The 21137-nt window shown below is 39.4% G+C and overlaps 1 protein-coding gene across 1 annotated transcript in view; it reads right to left on the bottom strand.

Annotated features, from left to right (window-relative positions):
* NAV3 (neuron navigator 3) overlaps positions 1-21137 on the bottom strand; it is a 468550-nt gene that overhangs the window by 434526 nt on the left and 12887 nt on the right. The window contains exon 3 of the mRNA XM_064701983.1: positions 19978-20066. The gene's annotated coding sequence lies outside the window, so the exon portion shown is untranslated. The remainder of the gene's footprint in view (positions 1-19977; positions 20067-21137) is intronic.

Here is a 21137-nt window from a genome sequence, read left to right as displayed (position 1 = left end):
CAAGGGAGGGGAACATAGAAATAAAAATTAAAAATATACAAAAACACAAATACAAAACCAGCAATGACTCCAGAACTGCTTTGGAGCTCTCTTAACACTTCCTCTCACATGACATAGAGATGGGCACAGGGAGCATCCACAGTGCTGCCTCCAAGGAGCTCCCCATGTCACTCCCAAATACCAGTGCTAATGACACATGCAACAGCCATCAACTCCTGATCCTGACAATGTGCATTAGAAGTTTTGCCAATACACTCATTGCTAAATAAAAGCAGCATCTACAATCTTTAAAGGAATGCAGAATCTTTTTATAATGATTCACACATTCAATTGTAATAATTACCTACTTTAAAAATTATTGAAAAATTTTGACATGAAATTAATCAAGGATCTATTTCTACCAATGCCTCCTTTTTCTGTAGAACATCATTATTCCACTGCTGAAAGTTTTATTTCAATATAAGGGCCAATTAAAAAAAAAAAGCTGATACAAAGAATGAAGATAGCAAAACCAACACAAAGGTTTTTATAGACTCAATGTGAAAGTGTTATTTACAAAAATATATAGACTAAAGATAGTATTGGAAAATTAGAAGTTTCCACAAATTTACACCTCCAACAGAGATTTCTTAGTAAGGGACAAAATCACACAGTGATTTTCAAGTACAGTACTTCATTTGTCACAAACATGAAATTGGATCTCCTGTTAAAGAAATATTAAGAGCCAAGAACTAGTCCTGTTAAGGGGCAGGGGTGGGGGAAGGCAGGGTGGACAAGAACTCAGTAGAAGAAACCATCCAGTATGCTGCTGGTACTGGAAACACAGGGGGATGCCTGACTGCTCCAGACGTGCCTCCCTGCTTAGCCAGCCTTTCCTAGGCACAAACACAGCTCCACAACATCCACTGCAGTTCTAAGGGTTGCACCAACCTTTAAAAACCAAGTTCAGGCACTGTGGATTTGCAAAATGTACAACTCGGGTTTGTGAACAGGATGGAAGAAAACTCTTATCTTGTGATCTTATAGGCAGATATGAATCCTTTCCCCCCTCAAGTATGTGCACCAAATATCACATAGGGCACATGTGAATAGAAGGTACACCATTTCCTCTGTACCTACAAGTCACCTACAAAATGACAGAAATAAAAAGAAACCACCTTAAATCTTAGCTGGGTGACATTCACTTGTATGCCTGTGAAAAGACTAAGTGGAAATCAATGTCCTACACTGGGGCCATGTGCAGGCAGAGCAACAGCCTGAGGAGAGAAAACTTGGATCCTCACAGTTCATCCACAGGGTCAACCTTGTGGATGAAATTACAGGATCTGGAGGCAGATCCAAATCACCGACATGCATTCAACAAAATGTATCAAACTTTCTCATAAAACTCTAAGGACTACACTACCTCTAAAACACTGCAGCTACTAAAACTCAGAACCCAGGTCCTACCTCCTAAAGAAAGAATTTTTTTAAAACTCGCCCCATTTTACATATCTCTCCTTCTAAAGAAAAATAAAATTTAAAAAAAGAGAAGATGCCTGACAAGCAGAACCAAATGCTCATGGTTCAAGTCTTGCTTTTACTGCCTTGCTATTACACTAAGACATATCAAAACAGATTAAGAAGGCTAATGCTGAATTATGCAGAAATCAGTAATACAGAATTACAGCGGGAAAACCAAATAGTCTGTCAAACTGCCTGTAGAGAACTTAGAAGTATCTGGGGCATTTGCCAGATAATTTACTTTCACAGAACTATCTACCATCCTAATTTTTTTAGGGTCCCCAATGTCATTTATATAGAGAGAATGCTTCCACATAAATTTTCATTCACTGAAAAATACCATTAAGATAGTCAAAACTGTGTACAAATTCAGAATAAATGTGGTGAATAATTATGGATTAACAAAGAACTGAATGCTGAAAGGGACGCCATGATTCATCTGTTACGTTTTACTTTTTTGGTTGATTTCCCAGCAGCCACTCACAGAACTGGAAAAGGAGATGTGGGTCTGCCTTATAATTTAAAGTCTGTAATAACAGGATGCACAGTTTCAAATCGAGTGTTTCAACAGCTCTACCTGAAGCATTTAGGGGCTTCTTCATTTCCTCTTCTCCCTACTAAAAATCAAAATGCAAAAAGAGTAAAGGCAAATTACAGGAAGCATGTGGAGGCAAAATTAATAGGTAGAGCACAACAAACAGAAACAAAACATCACAATTTCCATTTATCTGATGCCAAGGACTGTAGCTGTAGCTCCAGAGAGAGCTCTATGAAAGGAAGGCCATGGGAAGGAATACCCATACCCAAGTCATCCTGGTGCCCCTGATCAGACCCTTTCTATCTCAATCCTGCAGCTACCACTTCAGGAACCACTGTTCCTGTCACCTTCTGGTTCCAGACAAACCCCACTTGTTTTTCTCTCAGCCCCTTCTCCTTCCTTACAAATCAGCTGCCAGAGGTTTCCATTTGAATCACATTTTGTGTGCAGGCACATTTCGTGTGAAGCCTTTGGTCACAGAACTGGCCATCACATCCTTTACAGCACACATCCTTTACAGACTGCATTACATTTCTGTAACAAAACAATACACTGGAATTCTTAGGGAGTTTTATCAGAGCTACTCCCCAGATGTCCAGATATACCAAGCTTCATGAATAGGAACAATTCCTACAGCTGCATGATACAGAGTAACTCTATATGTAGCTCAAGAGCAGGAATTAATCTGGTCCACCACACTTCCCTTACATAGCCCAAACAAAGACAGGTTCCTACAGAGTTCCTCTGCTGATTGCTATAGGAGCACAGCTGCTGCATAAATTAGCAAGTTAAGTAAATCAGCTGAAGCCAGTCTGAATATCTGATCTTGGCATGGAGTTCCAGGATGTGCATTACACACAAGGTAACTATCTTCAAGACTTGGTTTTAATAACCAAGCCATCTAATTTTTGGTATTAAAATAGAAATTATATCGTTATATTAACCAAGCTTTTTTCACACTTGTATAGATGCTTTAGATAAAAGCTGCTGTTTTACTGGAAATTGAGCATGCTATCACTTAATTCCAGAGGAAAGAAGTGTCCTCTCACTTGTTAAAACAAAACAGAGCTGCCAAACCAAGTTTATCAATTACCTGTCAATTTTTAGTACACTTCAGAAACCTGCCCCTGAATCCTCAATTATCTCTTCCTACTCAATTATCTGCAAGCTGTTGGAAAAATTAATTAATCTAGATATTAGTTTTATATACAAATCAGGCTTCATTATAGCAAAAAATTTATTAATTGACCAACTATTATATTTCATACAGTTGTATGAATTACATTATCACATGCATGTATTATTTGAAACAAAATAATCTGATTATTCGGTTAACTACATACGTGCTCAGAAATTATGTTACTGAACTCTCCCCATCTCCAGGCCAACAAACAAATGTTACACCAAGTGATAACTTAATCTCTCTATGTTAGAGGCTCTCCACCCAGCAAAAGAGTACCACAGAAGGAATCAGTAAGATCTTTCTGTAAATTTGTACAGAGATGACCTTTACAAAATAAACGTAGAAGTATCAAGTTCATGGTCTGCCCTTTTCCCATAATCCATATACCAATAAGGAAAGCATAAAACATTTCCCAGTTCTCCATTTGAGAATGGCCTTTGAATGTTTCAAGTCAGGCAACAGAAACAACATCTCTGATCAAAGAAAACATGGGATTCCCTCCACAGCCCTTCACTCTCACTTTTCAGAACCTCTCACAGCAGAAGGGAAAAGCAATTTGTATTTGGTGAACAGGGGGCAGGAAGCCGAGACACTAACTTTAAAGTGTTGGCCAACATGGATGTCAGGACACCACTCAACGACTCCAAGAGGTAGGAACGCCCTGTGCTCCCACAGTAGCACACCTGTGCTAAGGCAGCAAATGCACAGGCACCTGTACGTTCTGCCCACCTCCCCTTCCACAGGCTAAGGAGAAGCTCTGCAGTTAAAAACCTTTAGTCCCAACACAATTCCTTCAACCTACGTGCATGTATAAGTTCCTCCATAGAAGACACTGCTTGAACCATGTCTGAAGAGCCTTTTGTGGGCATTGTGAACAAACAGAACGGCTTATTTGTTTCCCCACAATATTTAAATAAACATAAAAGTAAATTTAGTTGGTAGTCATTTCAATGTACAAACAGGATGGTAAGCATATTAGCAAAATAGGTCACCAGAAGAAGGAAATTAGGGGGAAAAAAAAGCAAAGCTTTGAAAGCCTAAATTAAAAATAAATGAAAAACACAAGTATACATTTACAGTAGTTTCTCATTTGTGGTCAAAACAGCAGTAGACAGTAGAAACTATTTATCTAATCTTAAAAATTAATTAAGAATATGTCAACCCTACCCATATTGCCAGCCCCCAGAAAACCACATGATAGCAACAACTATAAGGCAAATTTATTTATGATGTCAACAACTAGTTAAGAACATTTTCATAATAATGGTCCAAAGCCCACTGAAGTCCCATGAACTAGTCCCACCTCTTCCTACCTTTTATTCTTGGAGATGCTTGTGGGCATACCTCAATTATTTTGACTGAATTGCCTTAATTTAAAGAAAATTTCTTTGTAGAAGCACAGATCTGGCAGCTGGAAAACGCAGCCGAGTGGGTTCTGAAGGACGAGCTAATTTCCCTTCTGCCAGCTAGGGCTATCAAACTTCCATTAAGGAAAAAAATTATCTGCAGCTACTCAAACACAGTTCTTTAGCATTTAAGAGAATTTATACTATGGAATTTGACTGACCAAACTTGGAATAAATAGTCCCTGCAGCTCAGGATTAGCAATCAACTTCAATGATTAAATATAAAGGAAAATAAAATCTATTTTCGCTATGTGACAGTTTACTAACCGACTGGGATAAAACCCAGTGAAATATGACCTTTTAGTCATTAAAATTAATGAATGAAACAGACAAAAAATATAGAGATCCAAAAGGTGCAATTTTTGTAGCCATATTTCATATTTTAAAGCACATTTATCCTCTCAGCTAAAGGTACATTTTTATTTTTTGCTAAGACTCCCTTGACAAATTAAAAAGGCCTGTAGCATTAGAGAAACTGTGAGGGTGAAAAAAGCAATGACAAATAAATTATATTTTACTTGGCTCACGTGACAGTATGTACTACTAATGGACTTCTATAATATGTTTAATAGCAACTGGATATATTCACGTATATGGGATATATTCACATTTTATTTCTAAATACTCCCTATTATTTTTGGTATGTGCTTTATTATTTAATTTTAACTGAAATCTGAGCACCTGAATGTCTTGCAAGACTGATGAAACTCTTAGTTAAGCCCTTTATTAGATATAAAAACATTCTCCAAATGATTAATCCTATAAAAACACATCTTTCTCCAGCCAAAAAGCTGCTGGAATTCCACTGTGCTCAAATGATGTTCACCAAACACTGCCACAAAACACTAACAACTTGGCACTTTCACTAATGACAGCATTACTAATAAAAATATAACTGTATAGTGAAACTTTCAGCCAGATGATGAAGACAGCCCACTTCTATGTGGTATACATAAAATAAACTGAATAGTTATCCAGCTTACAAAGACTCTGAAGAATCATCCATCCTGAATTACAAAGCTATTTGAGCTTCTAGAATGAAGAGTTATGCAGTTATGGAATAGAAGTATACTGTTATTTTTAAAGAAGTGTTCAGAGAGATCTGCATATGCACAGAGTGAGGCTGCAAACACCAATTTCAATTATTTGTACAAATTGTTTTAAGACTGGTTTTGATCAATTATATCTTTGACAACCTAAACTATTTCAACTAAAATAGCCTACCCAGAGTACCTAATTTAGGATGCATTCATTTAACATGGAAAATGATAGCACAGAGTTCCAGATAATTCTGACTTAGCAGTTCCACTACTAAATCCCTGCTAAAATCAATCAAATGAGCTGGTAGTGGTTTGGCTGAGGAACTCTAGCATTTTTATTTTTTATTTAAAGCATGAAAGAGGAGTGCTCCATGTCTCTGAGGAAGATTTCCTTTGGTTACAACTCTTTGCCAACCAGAGGAATTCCTCAGTCTGCATAGCCTATCCACACCTATTCCTTTCCCTGCAGTCCCAGACCACCACCCAACCGTCCCCCTAACCTCCTTCTGGATGGGAGATGCAGGTTAGAAACACCCTGAGAAACAGGGAGGGTGAGAAAATGCTGAGGTGTAGGTAGGATAAAGGATAACCAGAAAAACTGAAATCTGTTATATCCAAGCCATTATTACTGGACACTCCTCAGACACAACAAGACACAGATTTTTTACAAGAAATTCTCATGAATGGGCACGCATCCTGCATCCCATGAATTGGTGTGGAGATCCCATTCTCAAACAGCAGCACCAAGCTGGGAACTGCTGTTTCAGAGACACAGGTTTCAAGATAGCCAGGCAGCATCTCTGCTGGCTGGACCACAACTTCTCATCTCTGAAAATCCCCACTAAGTAAAAGGGAGCAGTCCATGCATGCTCAAAGACTTCCTAGAGTTGGCAACTGAATTCCCCAAGCATCTCCTGGCTCCAACCTGGCCTCAGCCGTACTTTTCTGCATCAGTCCTGCAGCTGCTCTCAGTAACTCCTCAAGAGCACCCCACAGTCCTGCTACCCTTAGTACAGTGACAGTGGCAAGAATAAAGCCCTGGATGCTGTCTGAGCCCAAACCATGCTCAGGTAAATAAATTAAACACTTCTCACAGTCCAAGATTTACCCACATGAAGCCTCACCTCGCATAAATTGAAGCAAGTGTTTGGACTTTAACAGGGCTGTAACAACCTGCATCAACTAAAAAGATACCCCATAAAGAGAGTCCATAAAAATATTTTTAAATAGGATTCTTCAATGGTTTTAGGGGAGAAGATAGGGGTTTTTTAAGTGTTGAAAGTCAATAGCAGATTAGATAGAAATATCTAAGTTTTTATGCACATCGTTCTGATTTTACATGGTCCTGCCTCCCTTCTCTAATTGGCGCAACATACTTTCAGTAATAACATCTGAAAGCTGCTGGATGTCTCAAAAGAAGAGCCAGGTTTTTAGAAAAGAAAAGGACCAGTAGAAAAATGTTATCACTGTAAGGAAACACATTTAGGATAAGTGTCCATCATGTCACAGAAGAATCAGACTTAAACATTTAATGTAACTTGCAATATGAAGAACAATATCCTGCTTTTAATTTCGTGAGTATTAATCCCATCATGTTTTCATTTGTTACCTTTTCAAGCATTGTCTGATATTCCTGAAGCATTGCACATCAGTTGTACACATCCCCTTGGATAACACCTCATTTATTTCTTTGAAATGACATGAAAGCTCTGAACCTCCAAGGCATCTTCTAATTTTATCTAAGCCTTTACACAAACTGTATTCTAATTTTCTTCCCAAAGCTCTGGTAAAGCAACAAAACAACCACTGAGAACATGGATCTTAAAAAAAAAAAAAAAAAACAGCAAAGAAAACACCAAAAAGTTATGTAAAAAAGCCTTCATTTCTGATAGCACTCACAAACAAAAACTTCATATACCAAGACTTTCCCAAGTGACCAGATGAAATTGTGCATCTACTAATTGGACATTGGCATCTACAAATTGGACCTTTGTCTCTAGCTTTGAGCCAATACCCAAACAAAACCACAAAGCCATAGACTAAATGAAGGGAGAAGATCTGCGCTCTGCCAGAAGAGAAACAGAGCAGAGAGAGTGAACGAACACAAAAATCAGAGAGAACTTCAAAATCTACTGATGAAAGCAAACATGAATACAAGCCCAGCAGGGGCTCACACATTTTCTGGCTCACTCTACTGAACAGGATGCTTGGAGCTGCCCTGTAATGCGCAAGTCCCAGGCAAGCAAAGCAGGGTCAGTGATGCCAGTGAAGCTCAGACTGCACTGCTGGGTGCAGAGGGAGCGCCTCTCCACGTGTGTAGATGATCTGTCCCGAAGTGCCAATTCTTGTGCTCATTTCCAAAGCAAAAGGAAGACTCAAAGACAAAGATCTGGATGAGGGAAACAAACAAACAAGTAAACTAACCCCCAAACCAAACAAGAAACCCCTACAGAAGTACCAGGAAAATCCCAAAGTAATCACCTTGTTTGCCTGTTCAATAAGACAAGAGTCACCTACTGGTCACAGAAGTTACAAGTAAATAAAACACACTCTATTCTGGCAAATTAAATGGAAAACAAGGTGATTTATTAGTAAATAATTTTAAAACAATTTACTATTGACATAGGAGCAATAGCTGTTTTCCCTCAAATACAATTAAGTGAATGAGAAACCTACAAGAGAATTTGTAAAGCTTGCAAAATGGTTACAAGATTTGTTTGCCCTAGAAGATGTCTGAATGATCTGAACAGCAACTCATTCTTTTTTGTAGAATGTCATCTTAAACTAATGTGTCAGTAGAATAGCTGTAGGACAGATTGATAAAAAATGGTAACAAATTTTCAAGGCCAGATGGTTTCCACCCGAGAGATTTGAAGGACTTCTTATGTGAAATTGCCAAAGGATTGTCATAACCATTGTGCAATATCCCATTTGTACAATCATTTAAATCATCTGCAGTGCTGGAAATTACAGTAAAGAATAGCATCATTAGATTAATGAATCTCCATGATATACAGGAGAAGAGCCAACATAGATTTCACAAGAGCACTGATAACAGACAAAAATATTAAAAACTCTTTGAAGGAATTAGCTAGCATGCAAATAAAAGATAATCTCACGGGTTTACTAAATGCCTTTGATCAGGAAGCAGGACAGCAGTCACAAAACCAGCAAGGTTCCAGATTAAAAACTAGGAAAAACATGTCCATCTTGAAATTGAGGAAAGATCAACTTAAAGATTAATATGTGCTTAATGATAAAAGGAATATGAATGAAAAGCACCTTTAGTAACTCTGAAAAATTTCCAAAAATCTGAACTATGAAGAGCTACAGAAAACTCCCACAGCACTGAAAGAAACTGGGCAATAAAATGCAAGTGAAATTCAAGTACCAAAATAAGACACAAAACCAAGACTTGCTTTGGCTGTCAAAAGCAATAATAGACTCTAAACTTGCTTGTTGTAATCTTTGCTCTCTGGCTGCCATACACGTAAAGTCCCAGCTCTCAGGCTGTCACAGCTCTCGGCTGTCCGGGGGATTCCATACCTTCTCTCTCTCTCTGTTTGGCTGCAGCGTTGTTCTTCCCTCTCTGCCGGGGCTCTTCTCCATTCTCTGTAGCACAGTCCTTCATGTCTTCTCAGGGGCCCCTCCTGGGCTCTTGACCCACCCCTATTTATTTCAGTTACCTTCACGAGCTACAGCTGCTGCCCAACTAAGGACCCTGCAGCTGCAGCTCGTTTGGAGCAACTCGGACCCACACAGGTCTTACAATACAACATATATTCAGGCCCCCACATTTCCCCCCTTTTCTTTTAACAATTATACAATTACAATACACATACAGTTCCAGCTCTCAGGCTGCCACAGCTCTCGGCTGTCTTTAGATACAACCATAGAATATATACATATCCCTATACAGTCCCAGCTCTCAGGCTGCCACAGCTCTCGGCTGTCCTTAGATGTTCCAAGGCTCTTTTCTTTAAAGGCCATATTCTTACAGCTTTCTGCTGCTACAGCTCCTTAATTCAAAGGCCATATTATATTCTGCAGTCCCAGCTCTCAGGCTGCCACAGCTCTCAGCTGTCCTATCTTCTATAGTCCCAGCTCTCTGGCTGATATTCCAAAGTCCCAGCTCTCAGGCTGCCACAGCTCTCGGCTGTCCGGGGGATTCCATACCTTCTCTCAATGTTTGGTTGTGTGCTCTTCATCACGTCAGGTCACCAGTTGTTGTAATCTTCACTGCAGTGTTGTTCTTGCCTCTCTGCTGGGGCTCTTCTCCATTCTCTGCAGCACAGTCCTTCCTGTCTTCTCAGGGGCTCCTCTTGGGCTCTTGACCCACCCCTATTTATCTCAGTTACCCTCACGAGCTACAGCTGCTGCCCAACTAAGGACCCTGCAGCTGCAGCTCGTTTGGAGTAACTTGGAACCACACAGGTCTTACAATACAACATATATTCAGGCCCCCACACTTGCTATTACCATTTCAGGACTGTAGTGCAGACCCATTATCAAATGCACCAACTTTAAACCCCACACAACCAAAGCCACCTCACAGACATTTCTCAGTCTGATGGTTTTCCAAAGGACAACAGAATATTAGGAAGAATTAAAATGAAATCTTCAGCAGATAACTCTCTCTCTCTCTATATATATATATGCTGAATGAGTTTGAATGCTGCATAGAGTTCTGTTGTCTAACTTTCATCACAGAAGTCAGAGACAAGAAACAGAGAGGGAGACAACAAATTAATGGAAAAGACTTTTGTATTAGAGGACTATAAAGCAAAACTACTCAGTTTGAGCATGAGAGACAATATAGAAGCAATATAAATTTCTGTACAATCACAAATCACCTAGAAAGGTAAATAAAATAATAAATAATTATAAAATAATATTCCCTAATTCTAATGAGATATGGAGTGTCAAAATTAAATCAGTAAACAGAAGTTTGATGATAAAAAAAGGAAAAGTAATTTCTTTCCAGACAAAAGAAAAGCAGTGACACACATTGCAGCATATGTTAAAAGTCTAAAAAAGGTCCAAAAATGTTTTAGGAAAGCTCACTGCTTAAAATTCAGCATCCAATAGTGTTCACACATGACTTCAATTCAAGAAGATTGCAAACTGAGGAGAAGCTAGATGAGTATACAATATAAGCATACTTATATGCTGCTGTGGTCACACATCTCTTCTTGCACTGGCTTGACTGAACACCATCACCTACAGAGAGAATATTCTGCAAATGCATCCTAGGCATCACACTGCTCACTCCCTTCTTTAATACTGGTAGAAACAGGTGCCCATTTCACACTGAGAGATAAGCTAGCCAGCACTTCAAAACACAAAAGACACTCAAGATATGAACAGTCATGCTCTCTTCAGTGGTCTAGGATTACATATCTGTACATGTCCATAAAGACGGGAAGCCTCTGAAACCAGCTGAGTTAAAGACCATGAGGACATCCACAGGTCTAGAAAACAGGATACATAAAAGGAGAAAAGTGAACAGATGTGGTCCACAAACACACACAAACTTCAACAAGTTTTTCAAATGCTGGTGAGGAGTGCCTTAAGCTGATCACATGTGGAAACACAGTGGACATACAGCCAAGTTGCTTGCCATCCCTGTTTCTCTGGATTTAAATCAGTGATGGCTAAGATTATACACTTTCAGAAAAATGTTCTCAACATTTGGCATCCAATACCAAAAGAGCTGAGAAAAGAGAGGGATAGTATAGCCTCAGACATAAAAATACACTCAAATAATAAAGGGAGAGGGACAGGATCCACATCTTTAATATATATCAACTTTTCCATTCAGTCTACATTTACTATGTTGTCAAGTTATCTCATTCTTTAGAGGCAATAAATGTAGAAGTTAATGCAAAGGCTTGTAATTTTCCTTTAACTATCTTTTAATATCAGACAATAGATCAAATTAGAACTTCAGAATCAATCCACAGATAGGAATTGTGCTCCTCGTTTTTGAGACTGAGGTTATTAACAGATAAACCAAAATGCTTTCAAGGAAGAACCACCAAAGCAAACACTTTTAAAGTTACATATGCTGCAAATAAAATTAGAGAAATGTTTTGCATAATTTTTCTAAAATTTGAGTCAAATTCTAGGCCAGGACTGTAGACAAATCAATCTATGACAGTTCTGTGAATAATTAAATGACAATTAGCTTTAATAATGAATTATATTTTGATATAGAATTTTAGATTGGACTTGTTCACTGAAGGTCTATGATAATTAATGACAGCTGAACTTTGGCCATTTTAGTATAATGGAATTTTAATAATGTTTCCTATTAAAGATACTCAAGTCTATTTTTTCAAAAGGTTTAAAAGGCTTGAAATTCTTTTAAGTTATGAAACACTGATTATTTCAGAAGAAGGGTGTAATATTTCTTGTAAAACTCAGTCCATTTCTGAGCTCTTCTCCCTTAGAAACTCTGGAGGGCACAGAAAGAATTCAGCTGCATACATTTAAAGGATGAAATGGGGAAGAAGAAAATACTGCAAGATGAGTCACAACAACTCTGTGCAGAGCTACAGGCTGGCAGAAGAGTGGCAGAAGTGTGGCTGCAAAGCAGCCCAGTAGAAAAGAACCTGGGGATGGTGGTTAGCAGCCTGCTGACACGATCCAGCAGTGTGCCCAGATGGCCAGAAAGGCCATGGCATCCTGGCTTTATCAGGAGCAGTGTGGCCAGCAGGAGCAGAGCAGTCAATCTCCCCATGTACTCTGCACAGGTGAGGCTGCACCTCGAGCACCATGCTCAGTTTGGGGTCCATCACTACCAGGAGAACATGGAGGTACTGGCGTTCTGCCCATCAGAGATGGGCGACGGAGCTGGTGAAGGGTCTGGAACACAAATTTTGTGGGGGACAGATGGGGTTGTTTAGTCTGGAGGAAAGGAGGCTTGCAGGAGAGCTTATCCCTCTCTACAGCTATCTGAAAGGACTTGGTAGCCAGGTGGGAATTGGTCTCTTCTCCCAGGTAACAAGCCATAGGACCAGAGGACATAGCCTTAAGGGGACATTTACATTGGATATGAAAAAAATTCTTCATGGAAATGGCTGTCAAGCATTGGAACAGGCCTGAAACTTATAGTAATAAACCAAGAACATGAGATTTATGGAGACTAATTGCTTAATCATCTTATTGCATATGTTCTTCATGAACTAAGATGTTCACATCCTGTTACCCTTTCGAGGGTATTGCTCATGGTAGAATGATTAAACACAGAAATACACCCAGAGCAGCAGATACTCATAAAAGATATTCTTGCCATAGCACCATAAATACTATTGTATAATATGACAGAGAAAACAGGAATCAAAATATAATAGTATTTTAATTGTGTATCTCAATACCCTGGGAGAAATCAAGTTAAGAGCTGCTGCAGACAATGCAAAGCTGTCTGCAAATAGGGAGTAACTTTGAAGAGGTACCTGTTCAAAGACTGTCCCCTTGCACTGCATTCACTGACACAATGGTTTCTTAGACCTGAGCAAGACCACAATTTTGAGGAACCATCAGTGTCTGCCAGTTCAGGCAGAGTTACAGCTCTAGTTTCAAAAGATATCGCACCACAGTTCAGAGGCCATAACATATTCTAAAATAATTTCCTTAATAGAATCATCTAGCTTGGGAATAAGCCAACAGCACTGCAGACAACATTTACCTTTCCTGTACTGATAAAAAAATAAATTCCTGCACAAGAGCAAGAGAGAGGGGGCAAAGAGGGAAATACCATCCTATCTTAACCCACAGCTGAAACATGCTTGATAGTTTCTTCTCTCAACAGAAAGCCAATCAAAATCACTCCTCCATAAAAATGCCAGTATTAAACTATACCTCACCAGCATTTCACCTCACCAATTCATAAAGCTGGATATAAATATTTTTACTACACATTATCACTGGCTTTGGATAGACTTTCAGTTTTTTCTCCTTTGAGGAAACATTAGCATAGCAGCCTTTTCAAGTATTTTACTCCATTTCAGCTACAGGTGTTAAGATAAATTTTCTATTTGATAAGCAGTTCAAGAGTCCCAGTAATGCTACATCCATTGCCCTTTGAGGAGGAAATTACTCTTTAATATTTTCATTAGGGTAATAGACAGAGGATCCAAAGCAATCAAGATTTTGTGGCATTAACAATGGACAAAGCTTGCAACACTTAAAGGACAAGATGAGACAAGAGGCAATAAACACGTTGTAATGTGACGATAGGTGACAGAAGAGGGGGCTTAACAGTGGTGGCAATGAACAGTATTATTTGCAAAAAATCCATTACCAGACTGAAAAGCAAAAATAACGCATATTCATGTAAAAAATAATCTTTCTATAGTAGAAAAAGAGGTCAGGCTTTGAATCGATCAATGTTGTTTCTACATAAGTAGTAGAAATAGGAATTATCAGAGCACCTCAAAAATCCAGGAAGGCTCAAGGGTTTGCCACTGGATTAAGTCAAGATTTGAGCAGTAACACAGCAAGAAGAGGAGCATGCAGCACAAGCAAGTGCCTCTTCCCCTGCTCTGCCTGTCCTGGCAGGCTACATGTATTCATTCATATGGGATTCACACGGGTGAGCGCACAACTCAACAGCAGCTCCCAGGATTAACACTCAGGGATCACAGGCATGGTTGGAGGTATGAGCAATGCATGGGTGTGCCAGAAAGTCTTCAGAAGTCATCTGAGCATTTTCACACTTCTGCTCTGATTTATATGTGAGCAGAGGCACTGGGGAATGAAAGACAGGCAGGAGTCATTGTGGGAGTGGGGTTGTGAAGCTACAGTGGGGTGACCAGTCCAAAGGTGTTATTTTCTCTAATACAGGCAACACCCCCTCAGAGACAGAACACCCACAGACCCAGCATTTTAAAAGTAAAGAGCTTAAAAAGAATAATATTAAAAAGTAAAAATTAAGTTACACAGGGTTTCACAACAGTAGTTCTTAATAAGAGTGGCAAGAGGAAAATCCACCTCTGACTTCTTTTTGATGAGTACAAAGAACATAACAGTAGAAAGAAGGACCTGAAAGTGCAAATTTGCAGCTTCATTGGGATTACAATTTCCTGCATAAGAGTTGCCCTACATAGGGCTGTTATCGTCACCATTTTCCCTTGAGAAGTATATATTCATTAAAGGACATAAAGAGAGAGAAAAAGTAAGATCAGCAAATGCATATAAGGCATATGATCTTGGACTGGTAAATCAGGCATATGCATGGAGAGATGAACTCAGCCATCATATGCACTTGTGAAGCAGTCAAAAAACAGCTATGCAAGCTTGAAACTGAATTATTATCTAGCTGAGCATACAATAATGCTGTGCCACGCTCTCAAGCTACAGGCTCAAAACAGCCAAATATTTCACACTTAGACAAGAGGATCAGAGGTGCTGCAATCCACAGGTCGTAAAAGTGCTTCTCTTTTATTATTAACATGGTTAATTTAATTTCACTACTATATAGGTACATATTTGCATAAATTAGTTTTGGGACTAAAAGATTTCTAAGCTGCCAAAGCATAGTTCTCTAAGATGCTGACCTTAGCTGATGAGTTTCACAAATTAGGGTTTGTGTATTGAATGCAGATTTTTAGACAGTCTGATTATCACTTCATAAAGCCAGCCCTCTGCCTCTAGAAGGAGAGTGATGTTTTCTTAGTTTAGACCCCAAAGCAGAACCAGGTTGTATCTCCAGGATGAGACATTCCCCCCACCATGGTACCCTGAGTCAGAGAACCCATCCTTCTTCCTCTCACCTGAGTAGAGCTCTAGGGCTGTATCAGGAAGCAGCAAATCCCAATAGAGAATTTGCAGTGTGAAGCAGCTGGTGTTCAGAGTGGTTGGGAAGGTGACTATTCCTAAGTAACTCCACGGACTGAACACACACTGGTGGTTGGAACACGTAGTTTCATCCTGGAGTTAAGTGCTCCAATACTGCTCCAGGAACCAAAATGGAAATATTGATTTTAAAAGTGTACCCATAATTCAAGTTCAAACACTAATGTAAACAAAAACTAAACATGGAGTCCACCATATTTAGGCAACCAACACAGGTCATGAGACCAAAATGCTTCTCTCCTGCTCTTTACAACTACCTTACTGTTTGATGTGGGAAGCATTAGGTAATTAATGAGAGAACAGGAGAACCTGTCCACTATTCAAACCAGTAGGTGCTCAGAGCATGTCTACATTCTAAATCCAGGAAAGAGCCACAAATATTCCTTTAGTATGAGTTCATCTTGTCCAAACACACCAGGTCTGATGGCTTAAATTGCTGCCCTCCTCTAAGGACAAGTGCAGATCTGTTTGGGAAGACAGCAAGAGCATGCAGATCAGAGCTCCACAAGAAGCAATACCATTTCCCAAGTGTGTGGTACATGGCACCTCCATCTAGAGTCATCCTGTATTTAAGTTCATGCTAATTTGCATGTGTAGATCTCTATATGGTACAATCTATAAGCCACCTGCTCTGTGCCTACACATGCAGCAAAAGACACAGGGATACATTCCCAAGCACAAATCATCTTTTCACACAGAGATAGCAAAAAGCAGCTCTTATCCTGCCAGACTTCACCAGCCAAAACTCTATTTCAGGCAATTTCCTGCTAGCATACACCTGCCAGTGCCAAGCCTTGGTCTCAACTTTTTTTCTGCCCTGGGAGCAACATGCTTGGAATGAACAAAGAACATACTGCTTCTCTCCTTTATGGCAGAAATTTGTTACTGAAAGATCCTACTTGAGTGACCTAGAGCTATTTGAAGAGTTCAAGTTAGAACAAACTCCCACTGTAAAACCTGTCTCTTGCCAGAGAAAATCTGTACATGTAGCAGTATCCCCCATCAAAAAGTCACAATTTTAGCCACTGCAGATAGTGGCTGAAGTGCTGCCTGACTCCGGGCACAACACTTACAACCTCAAATGCTTTCTGCTAACCAGAGGATTTCAAAGAGAGGCAGGGAAATGTAGATTGGACACAGCTCTGCCAATTAAAATAGAGCAGATAAAGTTTTGAGGGCAAAATGAAATGCTTTGTCCTCTCTCATCCTTGGGCTGCAGTCTAGTTCTTTCAGTAAACAGAGCAAAAAAGGATTTGGCTTTCTTATAATATGTACAATTCCACCAAGCATCTTGAAAATCTGTGAAAAAATACACAATTAAATACTGTTACTTTAATGCCATCAACAAGATGCTATTTTTGAGAGCATGTGTGACATGACGTAATTCTATGCTATGCTGAATTTTAATACTCTAAGTTCTGCACAGACTGAAATTTCTTGCAATTTAAGAAAGTAAAGACTATATTTTCAGAGAAATGCCTCAGAATTTTCTTTGTGACTCATGTAGGACATCTGGGCTCCAATTTTTATATATAACTAGGTAGGTTTGCTTTATCCTGCTGCAAAGATTGGCAGGGAGGGAAGGTTATTGAAAAAGTCCAACTTTAAGTCCAGCTGTATTGCAAGGCAGCCCAATAATGGTCACATGGTTAGCTCTAGTGTAGTCAGGAACAGTGGAAAGTTACGATTTACATTCTCCTAAGGGCAGGGGTGAAGAAGGGATTTATTTGATGGGATTAACCGGCCCATCTGGAGTAGCACACAGAGAAGAACCTGGGATTTTACACGTTCATGCACTATGCATGCAGTCCAGCACACAACAAGGCAGACTGAGGTGGTGCACAAAAACGAGCCTTTGTTCAGAACGCTTCTAGAACTGAGATGTATGAGAAGCTGGATCTCATCTTTGTAGACCATGCCTGTCTTTCATCATCAGCGAGCACAGAGAAGGACACTTTCATTCCATCATGATGTCCAATCCACAGCTGGCAAGCAGCACGGCTCACAGACATCTCAGACATTACTTGCCCTGACAAATGAGAATAGGAACAGAGTAAGGTGTGTCAGCCTGACAAGAAGATCTGACCGTGAAGCTGTGCTCCATAGCAGAGGACAGTGTCCTCCTCAGGAATGGAGGTTAGTGGGCAGAATAGGTATCCCACACGGTCACTATCACTGCCCCACCACTGGAAAGTGTGACAAGGACTCTGTTGGTACAGATTCCCCACATCAGTAATTTCCAAGCAATTACAGCCTTTGCAGCACCCTGCCTCTCTAAACCCACCATTATGAAGGTACAGCATGAGTTAGTCATATTAAACCTGGAATCCAAATCTGAGAGATGATTCATGAAGGAAACACTGAAACCTAATTGTGATTGCTGAGCATGAAAATAAAGCCACCTGATTTATAAACCAAGTATGGCTGGCAGTTTTGTCATCCTTGTTTCCTGCACCACCTTTGGAAATTTTCTTTTACTTCCTGGTGCTGTTTTTTGAATTTTGTGAGGGCTTGGGGCTGTTTTGTAATCCAAACACCACATACTGAGACATCAAACGCAAAACAAAACAGAACCTGAGCAGAACTGTGTTGAGGAAAAGATTTTTTATTCATGGATTGGCCAGGCATAAACCCGACTCTAAAAATAGGCTGAGAAATTATTTTCTCTAAGGCACCAAAGCTTGAAGAGATTTAAAAACTGCAAGTGAAATCTGTATAAAAGCAATGAAAATATTGTTCCATCATTTACATCAGTCATTCATCATGATCCATAACTGACCATCATTGGCATCAGTCAGGGCATCACATGAAACACTAAATATGTGATGGGATATGGACACCGTATTAATTGTATCATACTGCACAGTTAGTTACTCTACTATTTGTAGTGCAGCTAGACTATGCTTCCAATTGCAACCTTAGCTATGAAACCTGCATTTAAAAAGTGATTCCCAGAGCATCCCATTCCTTCAGTGTTTAAGGCTCAATACCGAACAGCATGCCTGCTCCAATAAAGCTGCTCTGACCAGCAATCAAGGGAAGAATGGCCATGTTTTTCAGATGAAAAATTTAACTCAGGACCTATATGAAAATATGCAATTTAAAACCATACCATGGTAAAATCTAGGATGGCCACCTTCCTTGTAGGAATAGCGAGTCAGCAAAAATTTGAAGAAATAGATATTTCTCCTAAGCAGACCCACACATGTATGTACTGAATCATGGACAATTTAAATAATCGTTAGATTAAAGCAAATTAGAAAAATCACACAGATATTCAGAAGAAAAGACAGACATGAGAATTTGACAATAAACAGACAAGGTAAGACTAATCAGCTGTACCAAAGAAGAGAGCAATCTGCAGAAACCAGACTTCCAAAAATAAAGTTCTAGGGAATCTCAAAGGATTCTGGCCCAGTTTCTAAAGAGCCTTTTAGAGAGGTGGGGATGGAACGAAGAACTAGTACTTTCTAAAATGAGAAGTGCTGAACTTTTTGCAAGGAACACATCTGTTTGCTTTCCTCACTGAGTGAGCCTAAGGAAATGATGCCCTGTCAGCATACTATTTTCTACATCCTCTTCTCAAGCTACTTACCAGTTTGAAGAAGCAAGTAGTGGTCCTAAGTCCTCCAAAGAGGGTTCAAAACAGGGAAACTTATGCAGCAAGTTACTGCAGGTTACTTGTTTCATGCTCAAAAGACAAACAACTCTCTCTGCACATGGTAACTGGCATTTGGTGTGGGCTAAAGACTTCACTCAGCCCGAAACGAAACATGGTTGAACCAAGTACAGCTGTCCTGTGCTGACTATCAGCTGAGCACACAAGTTGCACTTCACAGGTTTCTGCAAAACAGCTGTATCACAGTAACCTCAGCTACAACCTGAACCATCAACTCTTCCTTGGGTATCTGCAGCCAGAGACAGCACCTTGTGTGTTCAGCCAGAGGAAGCCCAGAAATGCCTTTTCCAATTCAGTGGGATCTATGTGCAGAAGGGGATTGAATGACCCAGGTTGTTGGAACTGTTACCTTGCTCCTGGCTGTATTTCACCACTGTGTGAAAACGGGGCATGTTCTGTAAACAAAATAGCTCTGCATTTTTCTGAACAACACATCAGATTAGTTTTCTACTATCAATCTTTACTTCTCTATCATCCTTTGCCTTGTATCCTTATGCAAAACCATAATTTCCACACTAAAAGATCCAAAAAACCCACCTGAATGTAAACAAAGCATTTACTACACCAACTCTAAAAAGATAAAGCTATATTACATGTGATTATTTCAAACATTAGAAATTTATTTTTTAAGTTATCTGCAAGCCTAAATTAACACTCCAGTGACTTATGCACCACATCAACTTACACTTTGGTGAAGGAAGGGTCAGCTTAGTAGCAGATAGCTGTACAGTCTAAACCACAAACACTAATTTAAAAACCGGAATTCTCACATTCAGTGCAATGGGGAAGTCAGGAACCAACAGAATCCAGAAATGCCTCCACACTGGACAGCAGCTTCCAAAGAAAATGGCATTAAAACCTGAAAAGGCAAAATCAAGTTTAAATCATACCATTATTCTGTCAATGAATTGTCTCAATCTCATAAGAAGTATTTGAAAATATTGAAGTTTTCTGCAAATACAATTTGCTTCCCACCAGGATAGATGGTAGCTGAGCAAGTAATCTGACATTTTTAATTTTTAGTTCAGAGAGAATAAATTACTTGCTTTCTTGTTGGATCTAGCCCAAAAATATATTGAATGTTTAAAGCTGAACATATGCTTAAATATCTCACTCAACTTCATCACTGAAGAATTAGTTTTTCCACCCATTTTTCATTATTTTGTGTTTCTTTCAAAATCAAGTTTTAACAAACTCAAAAAATTAGTATTCTACTCAAGTTTAATTCTTCCCCCTACCTTTGCCAGTTCTTGACAAAAATGTTTCAGCCTGCATTAATTAATATATAGGGAAAAAAAATCAAGACCCTCTTCTTAGGGCTGGAGGTCTAACTTTATCTATATGACATTTTTCTCCTACTCCTCTTCACAAACTTGATTTCAGTTACTTAATGGGGAACATACTTACATCACCCTGAATTAGAAGATTTCCAGATTCTGTTGTTACAGCTTTAAATGACAATCTTTTTTGCCAGGTTCCTTGACTAACAATTTACCCCAGCCTTTCTGTAAAATACAGTCCCAAAGCAATGTTATTGGTTGTAGCAAGGTGGGAGGCAGCCTCCTCTGCCAGCAACAGGACAAGAAACAGCCTCAGACTGCACCAGGGAAGGTTCAGGTTGAACGTCAGCAAGAATTTCTTCACAGAAAGGGTTGTCAAGCATTGGAATGGACTGCCCAGAGAGATGCCCATCACCAGACACCATCCCTGGAAGTGCTTAGGAGACAAGCAGACATAGCACTTCGAGCTATGGTTCAGTTGGCCCATCACTGCTTTGTCAAAGGTTGGACTCTATGATCTGGAGGTCTCTTTGAACCTAAATGACTGTCGTTAGAATAACATAAAACAGGAAATAAAGTGGTTTACATAATCATGCTGCTATTGGGATTTTTGTTGTTGTCCTTTGCCTTTTTTTTATTTCAACAGTAGT

This window comes from Zonotrichia leucophrys, chromosome 1A (genome assembly GCF_028769735.1).
Source record: "Zonotrichia leucophrys gambelii isolate GWCS_2022_RI chromosome 1A, RI_Zleu_2.0, whole genome shotgun sequence".
In the NCBI taxonomy this organism is placed as follows: Eukaryota; Metazoa; Chordata; class Aves; order Passeriformes; family Passerellidae; genus Zonotrichia; species Zonotrichia leucophrys.
This window is presented reverse-complemented; position numbering and strand designations above follow the sequence as displayed.